Genomic DNA, 8,816 nt, shown 5'->3' with positions numbered 1-8,816 from the left:
AATGAAAAAGGTTTTTCAAAGTCAGGTGCCTTAAGCACAGGTTGTTGACATATCATTGTTTTCAATTTTTCAAATGCTTCTTGACAAGGCACTGTCCACACAAACTTCACATTCTTCTGCAAAAGGTTAGTTAATGGAAGGGCAACATTAGCAAAATTCTTACAAAGTTTTCGATAATATTCCTACCATTCCCAAAAATCTTCTGAGAGTTTTTTTTTCCCCGTTGGAGTGGGAATCTCTAAAATTGCCCGAACTTTTGCCTGAATAGGAGCTACCTTAGCTTGACCCACAACATAACCCAGGTAAGTCACAGTGGCATGTCCAAATTCACTCTTAGCTAAATTAATAGTTAAATTAGTTTTTGAAAGCCTTTCAAACAATTTCTCCACCGCAATAATGTGTGCTTCCCAAGTATCATTTCCTGTCACTAAATCATCAATATCAGCATCAGTATCTTTCAATCCTTCAATCACAGAGTTAATCATCCTCTGGAAAGTACCTGGGGCATTCTTCATCCCAAATGGAAGAACATTATATTCATATAGCCCAGATAGATTTACAAATGCAAAAATCTCTCTACCTCTTTCCGTAAATGGAACACACCAATACCCTTTCAATAAATCAATCTTTGTAAGGATTTACTCTACTCTAGGAATTGGATATGCATCTCTTTTCGTTACAGCATTCTCCTTCCTATAGTCCGTACAAAACCTAATACTGCCATCTGGTTTTGGCACCATAACACAGGGTGAACTCCAATTCGAGTTAGAAGGTCTAATAATATTATTCTGTAACATATATTTCATTTCTTTCTCAGCAAGTTCACATTTTTCTATGTTCATCCTATATGGATGTGGTTTAATAGGTTTGGCATCTCCAACATCTACATCATGTGAAGCTATAGTAGTCCTTCTCGGAACGTCTGGAAACAAATCATTATATTTAAAAAATAATTTCTTCATCTGCTGTTTCTGCTCTAGCCGTAATTGTGCTAGTTTCTCATCAATATTTTCCACAATGGTTGAATTTGTTAAGCTGACATAAACAATGTTGGATTTAGAATGAAATTCAGATGAATCATCTATCATGTTCCTAGTTAAATCAAATTCATCCTCATTAACTACAACAGTCACAGTATCAGATTGTTTCTCATAATATGGTTTTATCATATTTATATGGAAAAGTTGTGTTGGCCTTCTACGTTCTCGAGTTTTTATCATGTAATCCACATGATTGATTTTAGACACAATTTCATAAGGACCAAGAAATCTGGCTTGTAAAGGATTCGTTTGCACTGGGAAAAGCACCAGCACCTTATCTCCAGGCTTAAACATCCTCATTCTAGCTTCTTTATCATACCAAGTTTTCATTTTCTCCTGAGCGAATTTTAATTTTTTCTTGGCTGAGCTACAAGCCTAATGTAACCTGTCCTTAAATTTCAAAACAGTCCAACAAATTAGTGTGTACTTCCTTACTAATCCACTGTTCTTTTAATAAAGCTAAAGGTCCTCTAACTCTATGCCCAAATACAAGTTCAAAAGGACTGAAACCTAAAGAATCTTGTACCGATTCCCTTACTGCAAATAAAAGTAAATTTATACCCTCATCCAAATCACTTTCATTTTCCACACAATATGTCCTAATCATATTCTTGAGGGTAGAATGATACCTCTCCAAGGCAGCTTGCGATTCTGGATTGTATGTAGACGAAGTGATTTGATTAGCTCCCAATTTATAAACTATCTGTTGAAACAATCCAGACATAAAATTACTGCCTTGATCAGTTTGTATTTCCTGAGGTAATCCAAAATAAGTAAAGAACTTTATAAGGTCCTTCGTCACAGTTTTAGCTGTTATACTCCTAAGTGGTACTGCCTCTGGAAACCTAGAAGAAGTACACATAATAGTCAACATTTACTGATAACCAGTTTTTGTCTTTGGTAATGGACCAACACAATCTACAATAACATTAGAATACGGTTCACCAAATGCTGGAATAGGTTGTAATGGAGCCACTGGTGTAACTTGATTTGGTTTACGCTCTATTTGACAAGTATGGCACGTTTTACAAAACATCGTCACATCTTTTCTTAGACCAGGCCAGTAAAAATGTTTTAAAATCTTGTGCACAGTTTTCCTTACCCTTTGATGTCCACCTAAGGGCACATTATGAGCTAAAGTCAAAATCAAATTTCGATAAACTTTAGGGACAACTACCTGGTAAACAATATTCCATTCCTCACTTGCAGGAATTATAGGTGATCTCCACTTCCTCATCAACACTCCTTTTTCCAAGTAATATCCTGCTGGCACCTTCTCAATTTCACTATCTGGTAGAGCTTGTTCTCTTAATTTTATAATCTGAGGGTCTCTATTCTGCTCTGCTATCATCTCCTTCCGAGACAGAGATAAATCTTCATAGTCAGACTTACTCCAAGAATCTTGTTCAAACATAAGTCTCAGACACATCCTCAAAACTCGAATCCTGAGTTGAACAGTCAAGAGTAACAACCTCACTCTGCGCATCAATCTTTTTAGCCATAGCTCTAGTCACAGCATAGGAAGAATATGTGTTAGAATTCATCTCTGGTTCCTCTGACTCCATTGACAAATGCACTTCAGGAAAATCTTGACCACCTGCCAAGTCATTACCTAACAATAAAGACATATCCTTCACAGGTAAGCTCGGCTGTAATCGTACTTTAACAAATCCTGTAACTAACCCTGACTTTAAATTTACTTTATGCAAATGTACAGGCATAAAAGCACTCCCAACTCCTGGTATATAATTTACCTCATCAGTATCAGACTCTTCATTAAACTTCAATATACTGTCTAACATCAGTGATTGAGAAGCTCCAGTATCCCCAAGGATTTTTATTGCCACCGGAGTAGATCCTTCTTTCAAGGATACAAACCCTTCAGGTATAAAATGATCATATCCCTTTTTAACTTGGTCAGACTCAAACAAAACCTCATTTGTGTTTATCGAACCCTGTAATTTTACAGGTGCTTCAGTATGTTGCACACAAGCATCTGGGACTGCTTCCTTCTCTTTCTTTTTCAATCGGAAACAGTTAGCTATTACATGGACAGGTTTCGTACAATAGTTACAAATAGAACCAAACTGTCTTTCCTTCGCAGGTTTTCCTTCCTCCTTACCTTTCTCATTAACTTCTGATTTAATTTCTGATTTACCTTGACTCTCTGTGTTATTTTTCCTCTTAAAAATTCTGCCCTGAGGAAATGTATTCTTATGGATTAAAACATACTCATCAGCTAATCTAGCACAGTTCTGCTATGTATCAGTATCCATCTCATTTAAGTAGGTACTTACTTCAACAGGGATGCTTCTTTTAAATTCCTCCAATAAAATCAGCTCTTTCAATGTATTTTATTCCCCATTTACATTTTTAGAAGAAACCCATCTCTCAAAACGCACAGATTTATCATAGGCAAAATCCACATAAGTTTTTTTTCCACAGACTTCTTCAAACTTCTGAATCTTTCTCTATACGCTTCTGGGACCAATTGGTATGCTTTTCAAATATGCTGTTTCACAATATCATGATCTAGTGCTTGCGCAGCAGTTAAAGCTGTTTAAACTTGTTGTGCTTTGTCTTTAACTACACTTTGTAACAACACGGACCATTTATCTTTCGGCCACTCTAAAATCTGAGCAATTGCTTCAAAATGTTGGAAATATCTTTTCACTTCTCTTTCACTAAATGGAGGGACCAATTTAATTTCTTGACTAGCAACAAACGGTTTTCTAGAACCAGAACGCAGATTCCCAGACCTTAATTCAGCCATCGCATATTCAAATTCCCTTTTTTTATTATCAGCTTCTTACCGACCACGCTCCAATTCTGCTTTACTTTGTTCCAACTTCATTTGTTCGATCTGCAACTGCATCTCTATAACACTTATTGGGCACGACTCTAAAATCGATTCATCAAAATCACCCGAATCCACATAGTGTGACGCGATATTTCTCTGTATTACATCCTTCCATTAGACTTCAAAATACCTTTAAGTTGCAATCTACTAGCTCTCTCAGACAACTCAGTTTTTTTCACCTTGGCTAACAACTCCGCATCTGGTGAAGCCAGAAACTCATCAATATTCATTGTTGCCGAATACCACTCAGAAGCCAATCAAGCAAAAGAATCTCGTATTCCCCTTTTCCAAAACACCGATTCAAAATTTACCAAGCATTTAAACTCAAATGATTCATCCCGGATGCAGCCCCTATATTTATGTTACGGACTCAGCAACAATAAATATATGAGTGAGGCAGGTTTTTGATAACAAATAAAACGTTTATTAAAACACTGAAAAACAAACCACCAAAAGTAAACTAACAACTAACGTAACCGTAAGTCAGCTGCTGTGCGGCAGTTTAAACAGTTCTTAAAGCAATGAAGCTCAAGCAGTTCATAAAGCGATGTTGCAAAAACAGTTCTTCAATGTAGTACTGCAAAAGTTCAAAATGCTTACAGTCCATTAAAGGAGAGACTTTTTAGACGATTTAAATTCTCTTTCACGTCGTGTTGTTGCGGTTCCCAGTCGAACTATACTTTTCCCACGGAGAATTTACGAAGATGAAAATGAAACGGCTTAAAGGCATTGACCTTTCCTTTACAAAACTGTACCCAATCCTTTCTGCTATCATTTGCAGGGATTAACACAGGGACAACCAACGAATTCCTTCCGAATAAGGATCAAACAAGGTCGAACCTGTTTCACCGTCGAAATCGAATTTCGTCGATCTTTTAGCTCCCGAACTCTTCACTCTCCACTGATTTTTAACTGGCAGCACTATAAAGCAACTGCTGACAATGACCTTTTAAACTTTAGGCAATAAATAAAACTCCATCTTTCAACCAAACTGCGTCATGGTATTGGACCACGCAGTGGCATGGAGTCTAAATGGCAAATCCAGCCACGAACTGCCCTTCCTCACAGGGACGGGTCCTCCCTTTATACCCTGTAAAAAAAAACCTGTACATGACCTCTACTGGCGGGAAAATGATGTCATTCCACCATCACAAGACCGCTACCTTAAGTCCAGTATAGCTCCAACACCACTGTCACGTGACAAGTACACCACTGTCACGTGACACAGCTACGTAGCACTTATCTTACACAAAAATGATCTGATTAATTTTGGAGAAGTTGAAATGTCCGATCGTTGTAACTCTATCACATGACATTGCTGTGTGATTTGCCAGCAGATCTGCTCCACAATCATCTACCAACCATGCAGGGAATTGCAGTATAATCCCAGCAATGTGGTTGTTGGTTGCTATTTTATTTACTTAATCCTAAACTCAACTCACGCTTATATATTCACCGGCATTTCTAAAGAACATGAACAATCAGAATTTGTTTTCCCATGTGCTGATTTTTGAGACAGGCACCATTTGCAGCCCTTCCGGCTCTCTGAAAGTTCGGCTCTCACTCAGTCCGATCGCTGGTGAATGCTCATTGGCTGTTGTATAACTCCCTCTGTTTGAAGATGGCGATGTCAACTGGCCGCGATAAAACCTGCTGCAGAGTGAGGATTGATCCGACAGAGAGCAGCTCGGGGTCTGTGGAATCACATGGAGCACGGGAGACGCTTCACTACTCGAAACTCCTGCAACATGGAGCGATAGTGGTATAGGGATGAGAATAGCTGCCTTTCAAGCAGCTCACCTGGGTTCGATACCCGGCGATCGCCGTGTGTTGTACCTGTTTTTCAGCACCTGCCTCACAAACGTCTCGGCCTGGAATCACTCAGCCACGTTACTTCCTTCACTGTGAAATGAACATTTCTGCCCGTCATTCGTCTGGAATTTTAACCCAGTGTTTCTCTTTCCAAATGTCTTACCGCCATCGTGTATTGGTATCGCCCCATCAGAGATGTCCCCCTTTTCACTTCCCAACCATCTTCTCACCTTCTTTGACACTGAAAGCTATCTTCTTCTCTCATTATTTCTAGTTGAGTGTCACGATCAGAAAAGTTAATCCCGTTTCATCACTCACAAATGTTTCTTGAGTGTTTCCAGTATTTCTGTTCAATCAGTTCAATACCAGACACCGCTTTATGCAGCGGAGAACAAGATGTGTTGGGCAATCGCTGAGCACGACAGGAATTGTCGTTTTACCCGTGAAATTCTCAACAAATCTCAGAAAGAGAAGGAGTGAGTGGACGGAAATTTAAGTTAGAAGCACAAGATCTTATTTTTTAGTGAAAAGTGTGTTGTGTACACAGGTGACGTGACGGCGATTTGCGGTAAAATATTCTGCTGAAGAATAGCAGACGATGGTTTGGATCTGCCGGCCTCTGGATAACGGGCCCAGCACATTCCCGCCGCGCCATTCTGCTGATAGGTAAATATCTCTGTTCTTCTCCTGTCTTTTTATTTGTTAATTCTGCCGCTTTCCCTCGATTGTCTATTGTTTTGTCTGTTGGAATATTTTTCCTGTCTGATTTTCCCTCGTGTCTCTCTTACGCTTTTACCTTCCTCCCCGTCCTCCTTTCCCTGTTCATTGTTTCCTACCCTATCCGGTTATTATCCGGGCTCCGTGCTCCGACCCACCTAGTCCTCGACATTTCAGCAACGGATGTGATTTTCATTATCATTCTGACCCTATTCCTACGGCCCCGCAGTCAGACACACTGGTTATCTCACTCAATGTCTCCTTGCCTTCCTTCTCTTTGTCTGCGGCTGTCATGTTGGTTATAAATACAGGAGATTCTGCAGATCCTGCAAATCCAGAACACAGAATGCCGGAGCAAATCACCAGGTCAGACAGCATCTATGGGGAGGAGTAAGCAGTCGACGTTTCGGGCGGAGACGCCGCCTGGACCACTGAAATTCTCCTCCACTTTCTGTATGTTACTTTAGTCAGACTTCGACGTAACGAGCAGCGGCGGCAGTCTGAGGTGCAGCGGAGAATACACCCACACTCCGGGATTTATTTTACCTATCTCGAGTCGCGTTCACCTCCCAATCCGTCCTTATGATCGAATGCAGGTCAGAGTTCCGTCAGTTCTGAATGGACCGCAAATCACTGGGTCTCAATGTTAGAATCTCTATCCTCTGTAGGGTCTGGCCGTCGGATGCCTTGCCATTCTCATACCAGACGGTTTAGCAAGTGGTTAGATCTCTTTCAACGGTGCTCATGTAAAATAAATCATGTTAGAATAGGGGTTGAGTATGTCTCACTGGCTTCAGTCTCCTCAGTTGACACACTGGTGTGATTTCTTGGTGGTCCACTCTCTCTTGAAGAACCGTTCATTTGCGGCAATGAGTGGTCAGCCTGCAACTTCCTAATAAATCATGTCTTCAGTCTTGTCCAACGGATCATTCTACCTCCTTTAAGTGTGCTGTCTCATTATCATTGTCCGTTATCACTTCTTTGCGTTGTTCAAAATTCAATGCTCACTAGATTGGAGATGCCGGGGATTGAACCCGGGACCTCATACATGCAAAGTATGCGCTCTTCCGCTGAGCGACATCCCCACTAAGAGTGCAAAAAGTGTTCAGCTCCTATCCTTCCTGCATATCACAATTGAGCAGTGCAACACAGACAATGGCTGACGTCAACAGTCACTCGGCCCGAATCTGCTCCATCATTCAGAACGATCATACCTGATCCTTGTTCAGTTCTCTTCCCAGATACCATGATAAATTTTGTGGAAAGAAGCCAATGGGACTCCAGCAGAATGATCACGGAAAAGAAAGCCCGTACCACAGTCTGGAGGATCGTTTCAATCTCGCTGTTATGTCCATTGAATGGTTTCCGAGTGAAAAAAAAAGATGGACGCTTGAACTTACAATCAACCTCCTTATGACACTCCAGCTTATTGTTTACCCGCAATGTGCTTTCTCTGATCCTGCTACACTTTATTCTGCATTTTATTATTGATTTACCTCGTTCTCTCTCAATGCACTGTGTAATGATTTGATGTCTATGAAAAGTATGGAAGAGAAGTTTTTTGTCACATACAAGGTGTGATTGTTAAGTTCGTGGCCTAATGTAGAAGGACTCAATTTTGGAAAATCTTACAGATTTAGTTTTCAACACAATGCCCTCTTACATTTAAACATTTAGTCCAGCTGCCGTGGAGCATACAGATCCCTTCTTTGTAAAAGTCAGCGTCTTGGAACTTCAGAAGTGGTCCACAGCAGGGGTAATTGATAAGTTCGTGGCCTGAAGTAGAAGGAGATGTTATTAACCAAACTTTCTGCATAATCATTGAAACCCGAGTTAACCTGCACGTGCCTGTTACAAGAACTTGTATAACTCATCTTCTTCTACCTTAGGCCACAAACTGATCAATCACCCCTTGTATTGTATCTGGCTACGTGACGAAAACAAAATAATTTTATTCCCCACTGAACTCTGTACGGCAGCAGAAAAGGAGCACCCCCACCCCTCCCCATTCCCCCTACTCCGGACAGAACAGCCTATCCCAGCAGTCAATGAAATGCACAGTAAAAGCTGCTGGATCACCAAGCAGCCTGGGTGGGCTCGAACCACCAACCTTTCCGTCAAGAGCCGAACGCGTTCACGGATTTCGTCACAAAGACAGGGAATGAAAGAGGGATTAAATGGCCCATTTCTTCGCTGGAAGATGCTGACTACTGTTCGATGCTGAGGACGGCTTTTCACAATCTGTGTGAATGATTTGCATCAGAGTGTCGCGGACACTATAAAAAGAAAAGGTTAGGAACAAATATTTGTCAGAATTAGAAGCTGCGCAAGGGATACCCAATAAATTCATAGCGCATCTCCAAGCGATTCAGCCAGGACTGCACACT

At 40.6% G+C, this 8,816-nt stretch overlaps 1 non-coding gene across 1 annotated transcript; it reads right to left on the bottom strand.

The window, feature by feature from the left end:
• Nucleotides 1–7,442: 7,442 nt before the first annotated feature.
• trnaa-ugc (transfer RNA alanine (anticodon UGC)) lies at nt 7,443–7,514 on the bottom strand. Its single transcript has one exon. It is a non-coding gene; the product is annotated as a tRNA-Ala (tRNA).
• Between the last annotated feature and the right edge of the window lie 1,302 nt (nt 7,515–8,816).

The sequence above is a fragment of the Hemitrygon akajei genome, chromosome 28 (genome assembly GCF_048418815.1).
Source record: "Hemitrygon akajei chromosome 28, sHemAka1.3, whole genome shotgun sequence".
Taxonomy (NCBI): Eukaryota; Metazoa; Chordata; class Chondrichthyes; order Myliobatiformes; family Dasyatidae; genus Hemitrygon; species Hemitrygon akajei.
The sequence above is the reverse complement of the archived record's forward strand: the minus strand, read 5'-3'. Positions and strand labels throughout refer to the sequence as shown.